This window comes from Puma concolor, chromosome E2 (genome assembly GCF_028749965.1).
Source record: "Puma concolor isolate L17-30 chromosome E2, mPumCon1.1.hap2, whole genome shotgun sequence".
In the NCBI taxonomy this organism is placed as follows: Eukaryota; Metazoa; Chordata; class Mammalia; order Carnivora; family Felidae; genus Puma; species Puma concolor.
Window position 1 is genome coordinate 4613829 of NC_141681.1, and position 12195 is coordinate 4626023.

At 52.8% G+C, this 12195-nt stretch overlaps 1 protein-coding gene and 1 long non-coding RNA gene across 6 annotated transcripts in view; both read right to left on the minus strand.

Moving 5' to 3' along the window:
* Positions 1 to 3794, minus strand: part of KIAA0513 (KIAA0513 ortholog) — a 60295-nt gene extending 56501 nt beyond the window's left edge. For 3 of the 4 annotated variants that reach the window (XM_086688775.1, XM_086688771.1, XM_086688776.1), the window contains exon 1: positions 3648 to 3794. The gene's annotated coding sequence lies outside the window, so the exon portion shown is untranslated. Of the gene's footprint in view, positions 1 to 3565 lie in introns of all 4 variants that reach the window. The other variant, XM_086688772.1, reaches the window with a different exon arrangement.
* A 4809-nt stretch (positions 3795 to 8603) lies between these two features.
* Positions 8604 to 12137, minus strand: LOC112857589 (uncharacterized). 2 transcript variants are annotated; one of them, XR_003223324.2, is made up of 2 exons: positions 11672 to 12121; positions 8604 to 9198 (listed from the first exon to the last, which is right to left on the minus strand). It is a non-coding gene; the product is annotated as an uncharacterized LOC112857589 (long non-coding RNA). The 2 variants fall into 2 exon arrangements; XR_003223325.2 differs by lacking the exon at positions 8604 to 9198 and adding an exon at positions 10676 to 11111 and having other exon boundaries at positions 11672 to 12137.
* Between the last annotated feature and the right edge of the window lie 58 nt (positions 12138 to 12195).

The following is a 12195-nucleotide window of genomic DNA, read 5'->3' on the forward strand; positions in this document are numbered from 1 at the left end:
CATCTGTGATACTGTTATGAAGAAAAGAAAACACCATAAAGTAATAAAGTGGGTGGGCTGGGGACCAGGCAGAAACTATTTTAATTGTTAGGGAAGTTCTAAGGATGTGACATTAGAGCAGTTGACTTGAATGACAGGGAGCCAGCCATGGGGAAATCTGGCAGAAGGAACAGTGAGTGCAAAGGCCCTGAGGCAGTTAGAGTTTTCCTCGTCCGCCACCCGGAAGAGAAATGCGGTGGTTGTGAAACCCGAGGAGCTGACCCAGTAGTTTTGTTTATTTGACGCGGTATTTTATACGTGGCATCGTCTGGGTTATGGCGACTTTTATTTTATTTTATTGTTTTTTAAACAGGGCACAGTTGTTCTCATTAGGAAAGAACAAGCTCTAATCCCGCCTTCTAGATCTGGGCAGCGAGAACCGGAAAAGGACTTCAGGGTGGGTAGAGTGAGGCAGAGTGAGCTGGATGTGTGCAAGGCACAGGAAGAAGGTGGGACTTTTGTGAGTGGTAAGTGATGAAGCTGGAGACTCAAGCGAGGTCAACTAGCACTCACATAGCCCCCCCAAGTAGACCACGGTGAGAAGTTTGAATTCGCTCCCCAGAGTACTGGCAGGCCACTGGGGAGGGCTATGGTTCAATTCTGGCACGATAAAGGCCTTAAAACTGAAGTCTCTCTAACTTTAGACAGAGAGCTTGTGTCCTTGGGTTCTTGGGCCCCTATAAAACAAGTTTAATAAATGACAGCCCTAAACCTTCTGGGATCATGGCTCCCCAGGTTCTCAGGCTTACCCAGCCATGATTCATTCACCACTGTAGCAATTTCCAAGGACTACTCTTGATTTTTTTTTTCTATGCCCTTTGTTAAATGTGATGTCCAGAAAAGAACACGATGTCCTCAGCATGGAGTAGACTGGACCTCTATCACCTTTCTTCTTCAGATCTGTACATCTACTGTTGTGCCCTTTTAATTGTCATTCTGTTTTGTGCCACTGCCTGCTGAAACCGATCTCAGATAACCCCCCGCCCCCTCCCCCAAAGTCCTTTTCCGGATCTCACTGCCCAGATCTAGAAAGCGGGATTAAAGCTTGTTCTTTCCTAATGAGAACAGCTGTGCCCTGTTTAAAAAAACAATAAAAAAAAAAAAAGTCGCCATAACCCAGACGATGCCACATATAAAATACCGCGTCAAATAAAGAAAACTCCTGGGTCAGCTCCTCGGGTTTCACAACCACCGCATTTCTCTTCCGGGTGGCGGACGAGGAAAACGCTAAGGGCAAGTTTCCCTAGAATTGCCTTGCTCTCTGGCCCCACCCGGCTGAAGACACCTAGCCTATTTGGAAACACCAAGCCATGGAGCAAGAGGTCCCTTGCAATCATACTTCCTACTAGATTTCTCTAAGACGGATAAACAAATCTGAGTAGATGCGGACCCTCAGGCTTGGGGGGGATGTGGTGAAGGACACGGGAGCTAAGCTGACTCCGTGACTGAGACGGGCGGTGGGAGAGGACGCGCGGCCAGCCCGCGTGCCAAACCCGTCCCCCCACCATACCCCACTCCACAGGCCGATGGCAGGCTACTGCATCTGGCGTCCGATGGCTGGGTCTAACATTTCACTCTGCCCCCTTGTACCTAAGAGACTTTGGGCAGTCGCCTGGTCTCAGTTTCCTCATCTGTGACATGGGCACGAAACACCACCTATCATGCCAAGTTTATTGCGAAAATCAAGCGAGATTCTGTGCCAGAGCCCTTTGTAAAGTACTCTGTCACATCAAAGTGAGGGGTTATCATCAGCAACAGGGTTTTACTCCTCCCTTTGCATGTTTTTCCCCCGCTGCTGGTTGAATTTTCATGACTTTGTTGTTGTTGTTTTTTTTTAGATCTTCCCAGGTTGCTTTTGATGTTTCTTTCAACCTGATTATTTTCTTTTTTGAGGAAGGAAGGGAGGGGGGGAGCATGTAGAATGAGTCATTCCATCCTAAACCTTTCATAGGGTTTGTCCTAAAAGGTGTCCTCTCTTGGAGTCCCCATAAATCAATTTGCCTCTGAAGAACCAAAGTTAATTGTCATAGAGGGAATCACTCTTCTTCACTTTCTAGAATTCTGTAGCAAACTATTTAAGGTTTGTAATTTATTCACGTCACTGAGTGGTAGCTTTTGTCACTGCCCTTAGGTGTTACATTCTCAAATAATTCAGACTATCTGCACGTTGGCTGACGCAGGCCATACAAAAGACAAACACTGCAAAAACAAAACAACAACAACAAAACCCACGGAATGTATCCCAGAACCGCGCAAGAGGCTAGAGACGATCTGCTAATCACTAAGAGTGCTACATGTGAGTCCTAGCCCATCTTCAGTTCTTTTATGGAAAAAGAAAATCTCGCGAGGCAACTTTTTCACTGTCAATTGATCTCAGAAGCCTTTCGCCCCCTGTCCACAGGCGTAAGCAGTCCTACTTCTGAACAAAAGGTAACTAAAAACAGGTGACAGTGGAAGGGAGCGACTCTGAACAAAGCGAGCACATAAACTTCCACACAGAAACGTGTCAAAGACCTGGAGAAGCGCTCATGCACAACCAATCGCAATCTTCCTTGTGTTTTTTTCTTTGCTTAATTCCGCGGTTCTGTATCTTGGCTCCCCTGGCTCAGGTTCCGGGAGCGGGTGCCTCTCACCAAACGAATCAGAAACATTAGCGTTAGGTGACAGTGGCCTGGGGGGGGGGGGGGGGGGGGCAGCCTGGTCCCTGACAGCGGTCTGCGTGCCTCCAGCCCTGACTCACCTGTGCCAGCTCAGAGGCGAGCTCCTGCTCAGTCTGCAGCTCGGCACCCGTGCCCCACGCTGACCCACGGAGTTCCAGGAGCTGGCTGGCGCCCACCGCCAAGTCCTCCTCCCGAGTGCAATCCGGGGGCAACCTCGCGAAGCACAAACCCCCGGACGCGCGGGAAAACGCACCCGGCTCCAGGAAGACCACCGGCCGTCCCTTCCGGTCCCGGGGCTTCTGGTTCAGTCCACCCCGAACCAGCCCAGCTGTTGGAGCTCCTAGCGCTGCGCCTGGGCTGCCGTGCCCTCTGCAAACCTCTGTGCCTACTGACCCGCACCGGGGGACGGCGGAGCGCCGCGAAGGCACGCGCACAGTTGTCACCCCACCCCCACCCCGTCCAGAGCCCCAGACCCTATTCTCCCCCCCCCCCCCCCACACCGTACCTCCCCCGCCGGCCACCCGGGAGCAGAGACGCAGCCAACTCAAGACTGAACACACAGCTCGACTTGGCAAATGCCTTTCCCCTCCTGGTTCCGGGCACCCCCCTCCCAGGAGTCTGGGGGCTCTTCTTCCCCCAGAACCCAGGGGCCGACTCCACCCCAAAGCCACCTGGCGACAACCATCTGCCACCGGGGGGGTGGGGACCCCTTGTCCATCCTCCCCCAGGCGCTGCACTGCTCCCCCCCCCGCGGGCTCCCGGCTCCCCTCCCACCCTCTCCCCCCGGCACGCGCGGACCCCGCAAAAGCTCCCGACTCCCGACCCGGCGTCATCCGGCCGCCCCCTCCTCCTCCCAAGCCCCTCACCCGCCGGCCCTCGGAGAGCCCCGCGCCGCCCGGATAGCTGACGCGTCTCCCCCTCGCAGGCGCTGGCGGGAGCCTCTCTCACCGCGGCGGGCGCCGGCCGACCGGTCGGACCGGGGAGCGAGCGGGCGCCTCCGGGCTCCGCGCTGCGGCCACTGCGCGGGCCTGCGAGCCGGGTCCTTCCGAGGCGACAGCCGCGGGAGCTGTCAGTCAGCCGGCCGTGCCCGCCCTCTCCCGGCGCCGTCTGCGCAGGCGCGAGAGCGGCCCCGCCCCCGCCCCGCGCGCGCGACCCGAGAGCGGGTCACGTGACGGGGAGGGGCGGATGCTGGCTGCTGGCGCCCGGCGCCCGGGGCGGTCGGGGTCCCGACTCCGGCCCCGGATATCTCGGGGCCTCGACTGTGACTGGACGGGAGGCCTGGGCCCGACGTCCCCGGAAGCACGCTCGGAGTCCAACTGTGGATCCCGTTTCCTGGATCTGCTCAAAACTAGGGTTCCCCCCTGGGGGCCGGCCGTTCCGCGAGCGCAGGAGAGGGGGATTTGGTGATTTGGGTGGGGGGACCGGGAAGCCCTGGCAGGGAGCGGGGGGGGGGGGGGGCGGGTAGGGGGGGCGGAATAAGGCCTGGCTCTGGTTGCTTCCGGGCCTGGATCGTCTCCACCTTTAAGACGAGGATGTCATTTGCCATTTCCTGCCCGCCCATGCCAGAGTTAGGGTGAAGTCTTGACGTTAATGAACACACTTTTCAAACAAGTCAGGCAACGGTGCATGGTACATACAAGGGCAATCTGAGGCCTGATTTATTTTTTCAAAGGGGTCATCTTAAACGCTGATGGATCCCACTTCACTTGCACCAAAAGTTCTAGGCGAGTCTGCAGTTTTTCGGCGAATACAGTAAACAACTTTAGGCCCTTTGGTTTCTGCTGCTTCTACACCTCTAAAATTAAAAAAAAAAAAGAAAAAGGTAAAAATAGGAGTGTCTCCTATGGGAGCTTTTTCAGTTCTGGAGGAGGAAGTACAGAAACAAACTGACACCCACTCCCGATAATACTGGGGTTATGTCAAACTTGGTTCCAGCACCAGCAAAACAGAATATGTTTCCAGAGAGAGGACTCACGTTCTCCAAACACATTTCCACGGCTACATCGCAGAGCTCTAATGCCCCTTCTGGTGGCTGCTTGTATGAAATAAAGCCCTGTCTGGGGGCACCTGAGTGCTCAGTGGGTTAAGTAGCCCACTCTTGATTTCGGGGCAGGTCTGGATCTCATGGTTCAGAAGGCAAGGAGGGCAGCAGCCCCTGACCTGACTCTGATGTTAATGACTATTCAGTAAAGCTGGAAGATGGGAGCTCATTCAGGGTCAGATTCCATTTGGGGAACGTGTGACTTCTCCTCAAGAGATTCACATGAACCCTGTCTCTCCATGCCTCATAAAAGGTATTCTGATCTCGCCAGAAGGGTGGACAGAGGCAGATGCGTGGCCATTAAACAAAGATGGAGAGAAAGTAAGTTCTGCCAACCACAGGCCAGTGAACTAGATACGGGCGTGGGAAATATTCAGGACAGATTACTAACAAAAAACCATTTGATCCCTCAGAAGAGGAAGCACCGATGACCAAGCTGTGCTGGGTTAACCATATTCCTGTTGTGAAACGCACGAACTGCTGAATCAGGAAATCGGATAGAAATCGTGTATTTGGACCCGGAAGCTGTATGTATCAGGATTCTTTCAGTTGTAAGTGGCAGAACTCCATTCAAACTGGTTTTTCAAAAAAAAAAGGGACTACATCGGCTCACATAACTCACCTAAATTCTGGGGTTGGCCCAGCAAGATCCAGGGGCACCGATGATGTCATCAGAACTTGGTGTCACTCCCGCTATTTGACCACCTCCCTCGGAGCTGGCTTCGTTCTCGGATTAGGGGCTTTTACATAAAGTGGTCTCCAATAGCAACAGGCCTATGTTCTTTCAACTTAGCAACCTCAGGGGGGAAAGGACTCTGTCCTTCAGTATTTCCAGCAAGAGACCTAGGATTTGGTCTAAATGGGCCAACGTTCCTTGTGTGCTCAGCCCTTTGAACCAACCTCTGAGGCCAGGTTGTTGGGATGACGGGACTGGCCATACTTGGACACGAGTGAAGATAAGCTCCGCTCCGCTTCTTGGGTGAAGAGGGTGGGGAGGGCGGGTCCCCACAGGCAAATGAGGAAGCAGACGGATTCTGGGCAGGTGGCGGAATGCAACCAGATATCCAGGACAAAGCATTTGCTGACATTATCTCGTGATATTGTGCAAAGGTGGGAGAAATAGTAAGTTTATTGGATGGCTGAATCAATATTCACAAACCACTTTGAGTAGAGGATGGTTCTGGAAACCAATTACACAGATAAACGAGGTAATATGACTTGGCATCCCTTCTGTTTTCCGTTGCCTGTCGTGTCTATTTCCACCTCCCCTTTGTAACATTTTGCCACAAACGCTGTGGCTTTAAAAGGACATGGACTTAGTATCTTACAGCTCTGGAGGTCAGACCCTAAAATCGAGGTATCAGCAGGGCATCTTTCCTTCTGGAGGCCCCAGGGGAGGAGGGCCTCCTCGCCTTTTCCAGCTTCTGGGGGCCTCGTGCATCCCTTGGCTGGGGGCGCCTTCCTCCATCTTCAAAGTCAGTCTTCTTCTCTGTCCTGATGTGCGTATGGAGCGCAGGCCGGTTGTCTCATGGGACGCCTCTCAGTTTAGGTGTCTCCGACTGCCCCTTTGTCGTCAGGGAACACCGTACGGGCAGCAGGCAGCGGCACTGATGTGTGTCGTTGCATCAGGAGGTGCCTACGCCAGTCTGTCTCATCACTGCTGCTGCCGTTTGACCCATGGTTGAGACGGTGACATGTTTCCCTACGGTAAAGGTTCTCGTTTCTCCTCTGTAAATAATTAGTCATCTGTGGGAAAGATACTTTTAGGCTATTTAGATATCCTGTTTTCCTAATGAACTTTCCACCCAGTGGTTTGGCACCCATTAATGATGATGCTACGCCGGCCGCAAAGCGTGGAGGGTTCTGATTCCATGGCTCCACTGACATTTACGAGCTGACATTTTCCTGTCTCCATCCTTGCCCTTCTCCAGTCTGTTCTGCACAGGGCAGCAGGAGTGACCTGTAAAAACCACAAATGTGGGGTGCCTGGGGGGCTCAGTCGGTTGAGCGTCCGACTTCGGCTCAGGTCGTGATCTTGCGGTTTGTGAGTTCCAGCCCCGCGGCCGGCTCTGTGCTGACAGCTGGGAGCCTGGAGCCTGCTTCGGATTGTGTCCCCTTCAACTCTCTGCCCCCTCCCCCACTCACGCTCTGTCTCGGTATCAAAAATAAATAAACGCTAAAAAATAAAAATTAAAAAAAGAAAACCCCGCAAATGTGACCATCTCCTCCAGTGGCTTCCTACTGCCCTTCAGATGTGGCCAGAATCCTTCTGGTTGTTAGCACGACCTGGCCCTTCCAAGCTCTCCAGCCTGGTCTCCCCCAGTGCCCCTGCCCCCCACCCCGTCCTCCCCACACTGGCCCCTTGCAGAGCTTCAGAGGATCGATGCTGCCCTCTACTGAGGCCTCCCACCTACCCTTTTACCTGGAACCCTCTTCCTCCACCCCCAACACCCCCTTGCTTATCAAATACCCGTGTGTCCTTCGCATATCACAGCTGAAAGGAAGCCACGTGCCCCCCCCCCGGGGGGGGGGGGGCAGGCCAGCTTCCCAGGTGCACCCTTTTACCACATCATGTCCTTTGCCTTTATAGGAACACGCCTGTTTGTAACCGTGCACTTGTGTATTTGCTCAGTCTATGTGCTCTGTAACAGGCAGGGACTTTGTCTGCTTTTGCTCACTCGCGTGTCTGCAACACCTGACAAGGTGCCAAGCACGGAGTAGATCCTTAAATGCTTGTTGAATGAGCCAACAGGACAAAGAGAGTTTGAGCAGGATGGGCGGGGCCTTGCTTCCGGGCGGGTTGGTGATTGGGCCCTGGCAGCAGGAGCAGGCAGATGGCAGGGCTCCATATAGCCCCATCCTAGTGTGCGGCCTGCCCCCCCCCCCCCCTTAGGGGAGCGTGGTACAGCCTAAGGAACAGGATCTTCACAGGCAGACAGAAGGAGGTCTGCAAGCTAGCTGTGCTGTCCCTGCTAGGCCATCACTTAACTCTGAGCCTCAGTTTCCCCGGCTGTGCAAAGGGATCACACCAACTTCGGAGGGCTGTGAGGCTGAGGTGAGTCTATGGGGAGGCCAGCAGGAAAGAGGACAGACCTGCGTCTGACTCCTGGCCCTTCCCCTCCTAGCTGTGTGACCTTGAGCCGCCGCTTAACCTCTCTGAGCCCGTTGGTTCCTCTAGGAAAGGGGCCAGGCACAGTGTGCTCACTCATTCGTTCAATGTAGTTTTCTTGGTTGATGGACGCTGGGGAAGCACTAGCGGACAAGAGCAACAGAGCTCCCCGCCTCTCGTGAGGCTTGCTCTGCAGCAGGGGATGGACCGCAGCGGAAGTGAACGACGTATGGCGTTAGCGGACACGTGACAAGGAGCGAAGCAGGGAGGGGGAAGTTTGAGATGGGGTTCCAGGGAGGAAGGCGCCACAGGATGAAGCCCTAAAGGGCATGAGAGAGCCATCGAGGCGACAGAGACCCGAGCCCAGAGTGTGGCACCCAGTAGGTCCTCCATACCCATCCACTGGCCATTCGCCTTCCCCACTGAGCGGGGGCCCCAGCAGGCTCCACCCACAGCCGGGGGCGAGGTGGCCCGAGCAGAGGAGCTCAGGACATACCACTCAGGGCTCTTGAGACTCTGGGGGCCTCATCCAATACCCACGCGTTGTGGATGGTCAGCTTTCTAGCTTCCCTAATTCTGGCTGTTGCATTCGATACCACAGAACCCGCGGGAAAACATAAGGCAAAACCCAACCCCCCTTGCAGAACGAACCTCTGGTTTTCCACTGTACAACCTCCGGAAGTGCCCGCCTCTTTCTCTCTCTGCCGCTGTCTACTTGCGGAAGAGCTGGAGGAACACACAGCTGGCACCGGGACCAAGACACCGAGTTTTATTAGTAGCCCGGCACCCCCCCTCGCGGGTAACACTTGCCCCGCCACGTGTGCCCATACCAAAGACCAGTTTTGCCGGGAGTCCGAACCTTTTATTGATGGAACCACGCAGCACGTACCGTCTCAGGTCTTGCTTCTTTAACCCAACACGTGTTTGTGCGACTGGTCTCTATTTTGTACGGTAGTCCATTGTATGGGTACGCACCATTTATCCATTCTGTCGGTCACGGACATTTAGGTTGTGAACCGTCCAGCAGGTGTCTTCCGGTGAACACAGGTCCGTGCACGTGCGGCTTCGGCAGAGACTCCCAAGTGCCGTAGGAGGGAGTTTAACGATTACCTGTCCCCCCCCCAGCAGCGGATAGAGGCTCCGAGTTATTCCAGGTGCTCGCCAGGGCTCGGTGTTTCTTCATTCCGGCCATGTTGGTGGGTGTGTAAACATTTCTCTGTGGTTTCAGTCTGCGTTTCCCGGACGTCTAGTGAAAACAAGCACTTTTTCACGTTTTGGACAGTCTCTTCTGTGAGGTGCCTCCCCACCTGCTGGAGCATGTTGACTCGTTCAATTATATTTTTGTGTCTCTAAAAATAAACACACGGCCAGAAAGTTAACAAGTCACACGGGTGCCTGGGTGCTTCAGTAGGTTAAGTGTCCGACTCTTGATTTCGGCTCAGGTCACGATCCCACCCTGCGTGAGTTCGAGCCCGGAGTAGGGCTCTACGCTGACAGCGCGGAGCCTGCTTGGGATCTTCTCTCTCCCTCTCTCTGCCCCTCCCCTGCTCTCTCTCTCTCTCTCTCTCTCTCCAAATAAATAAATAAACTTAAAAAAAAATCAATACGTTACATGCCCATTTCTTGTGTATCTGTCCAGGGATAGCCTACGTACATATAAACGTATGTATCTCCCCACTCTGCTTTCTTACACAAGAACACGCAGTTTTACACAATAGACCTGATATAGCTTGAAGACCAGATATCTGAATTCGTGAAAACACGCCTCATTTCCTTTTTACAATTGTAAAGCACACTGTTCCCTTTTGTGTGCGCAATGTTTTTTTTTTTTTTTTTTTTTTGCAACGTATTTTACCTAATATATTCACAGGCTTACAGGGCACTGCCAGTCTTTTGCTTCTACAGCGTGCTACCGTGTGAACTCCAGGGCAAACAGCTTTGTGCACGGGGGTAAGGCTACCTGTAGGAGAAACTCCTGAGGGGAACTGCTGGGTCAAATTTTTGTGGCTCATATTGCTATCTTGCTCTGAAAAGAGATGAACAATTTACAATTGCATCAGTCGGGGCTGTTTGCCAACAGAGCATTCCCGAACCTTTATCTTTGCAAACCTACTAAGTGAAAAGTGGCATGACCTTGTACTTCAGGTTTGCATTCATTCTTTGGACTGCAAATGAGGCTGAGCATCTTTCCATATGTTTGAATAGAGCCTTTACTTGAAAAGGGCTGCTTCCTGGGATAGATGGTGAGCTGGAACCTAGCTCCTGAAGGGTAAACAGAACTGACCCAGGAGGTGGGAAGTTTCCTCTCACTACAAGGGGAATGGGAAATATTAGGTTTTCTGCTCCCAGGGCCTCAGTGAAATCAGGGAGAGGCAAACACTCTGTGTTGAACCACAGTCTTAAAACAGGAAGAAACCTTGGAAATCAAATCTAATCTCCTATTTTATTTTATTTATTTATTTTTTTTAAGCAGTTCTTTTTTTTTTTTTTTAAACGTTTATTTATTTTTGGGACAGAGAGAGACAGAGCATGAACAGGGGAGGGGCAGAGAGAGAGGGAGACACAGAATCGGAAACAGGCTCCAGGCTCCGAGCCATCAGCCCAGAGCCTGACGCGGGACTCGAACTCACGGACCGCGAGATCGTGACCTGGCTGAAGTCGGACGCTTAACCGACTGCGCCACCCAGGCGCCCCTAATCTCCTATTTTAGAGATAAACAAACAAAAAAAACCCCTGAGGCTTGGAGAGGGGAAATGACTCGCAGAAGACCTTTTGAAAAAACATGCCAATTCTGTCGAGATTAAAAAACAAAACAAAACAAAAACCCTTGATAACAGTTGATTGTTTTTGCCAACTGCTGCTAAATACCGTTAAATATTTTAATGGATTATTTTATCGCGCCATTTCCTTTAGGAAAGCGGTGCACCGTCAAAGTTAATGATACACAAGATACGCCAGGATTAAAAGCACAGGCAATATAAACAAGTTGGGGACTATCAGAAGAATTATGGGGTGGGGATCCCTCTACCCTCCTTTTGTGCGACAGACTCTGAAATGGGCCAAAAAGATTATTAGGCGTCTTCAATGAACACTAGACATTGTCTGGCACACCCTTCTGGGTTATCTGGTTCCTGGGGGTCTTCTCCTTTCTTTAAGTTATTTATGACTTTACAGGCTGCAGAGGCGATGCAAATGATTCTTGTCCGTTGATATGAGGCATAAAGTCAACTCTGCCCGGTGGAAGTTCAAGCCAGTTCCGCATCTGTTAAGCAAATTTTCTTTTTTTAAAAGCCCTATTCTTTTAACTCGGCTCATAACAAAGATATCCCAAGCACAGGCCCGCTTGCTGTCACGGTGTTATTCAAAGACAATCATCCTTTCTTTCAGCCCAGGCAAAAAGAATTGGTCACTGATTGAAGGCCTCACTCACTTTCCTCCCTTGTGGAAACAAATCCCAAAACGAAGACAGCAGGAGATGGGAGGCTCAGAGAGGGTGAACTAAATTCACAGCCCCATTTTGAATACAGAGGTACAAGATACAGTAGCAAAAGTTTCAACTTTTAAATGCATCCCCCACCCTTACTTCCAAAAGTTTAGCCGGAGTGACTTTCTGGAAGCAAGGATGGTAAATGGCGAGAAGGTGGCTTGCACACAGGGAGATTCTGATAGATCCCTTGGCTGTCATTTCGGCTGTCATTAATCTTACAACGATTTAGCAAGCACTTACCAGTTTAAGAACAAACACTGAGCACCTACTTCCCAGCCCTGCGGAAGTCGCCCCCAATACTATAGGAAAGTCAAAGAAATAAAGCATGTGTCTACCTTCAAAGCACTTAGGACCTATCGTCCGGAGGGAATCGCTGGGATGCTCAGAGCGGGGTCCGGAGGCGCAGCGGACCCCAGCAGCCCCCAGTCCAGGGCGCTTCCCGTTCTCCCCACGCGCTTTCCGGCCCAATCGTTTCCACCCCCGCTCCTCCATTTCCCCATTTTCTGAGTTCTCGCTCCGCACACTGTACAAGCCACACCTAAAGCTGGCTCTGGGCCGCCCCCGCGGCCTCCGGGACGAGAGCGCTCCACCGAGTTTGACAGCCTGACGGCGCGGCTTGGACCGTGCGGCGGCCCGTAGCCCCCATCCTTTCCCTTCCTTTGGATGGAGCCTTTGATTTTGGCGAGAGGAGCTTTCGGCTGCGAGCTGCCTGCGGCAGAAAACTGTTAGCCCTTACGCCTCTCGGCTCCACGAAGACCGCGGCTCCAAGCCCCCACCAATCGCCTCCCGCGCCCTCTCCGCGGCCCGAGCGGCGCGGCCGGAACTGCGCAAGCGCGGCGCCGCTGACCCCGCGGGGTTC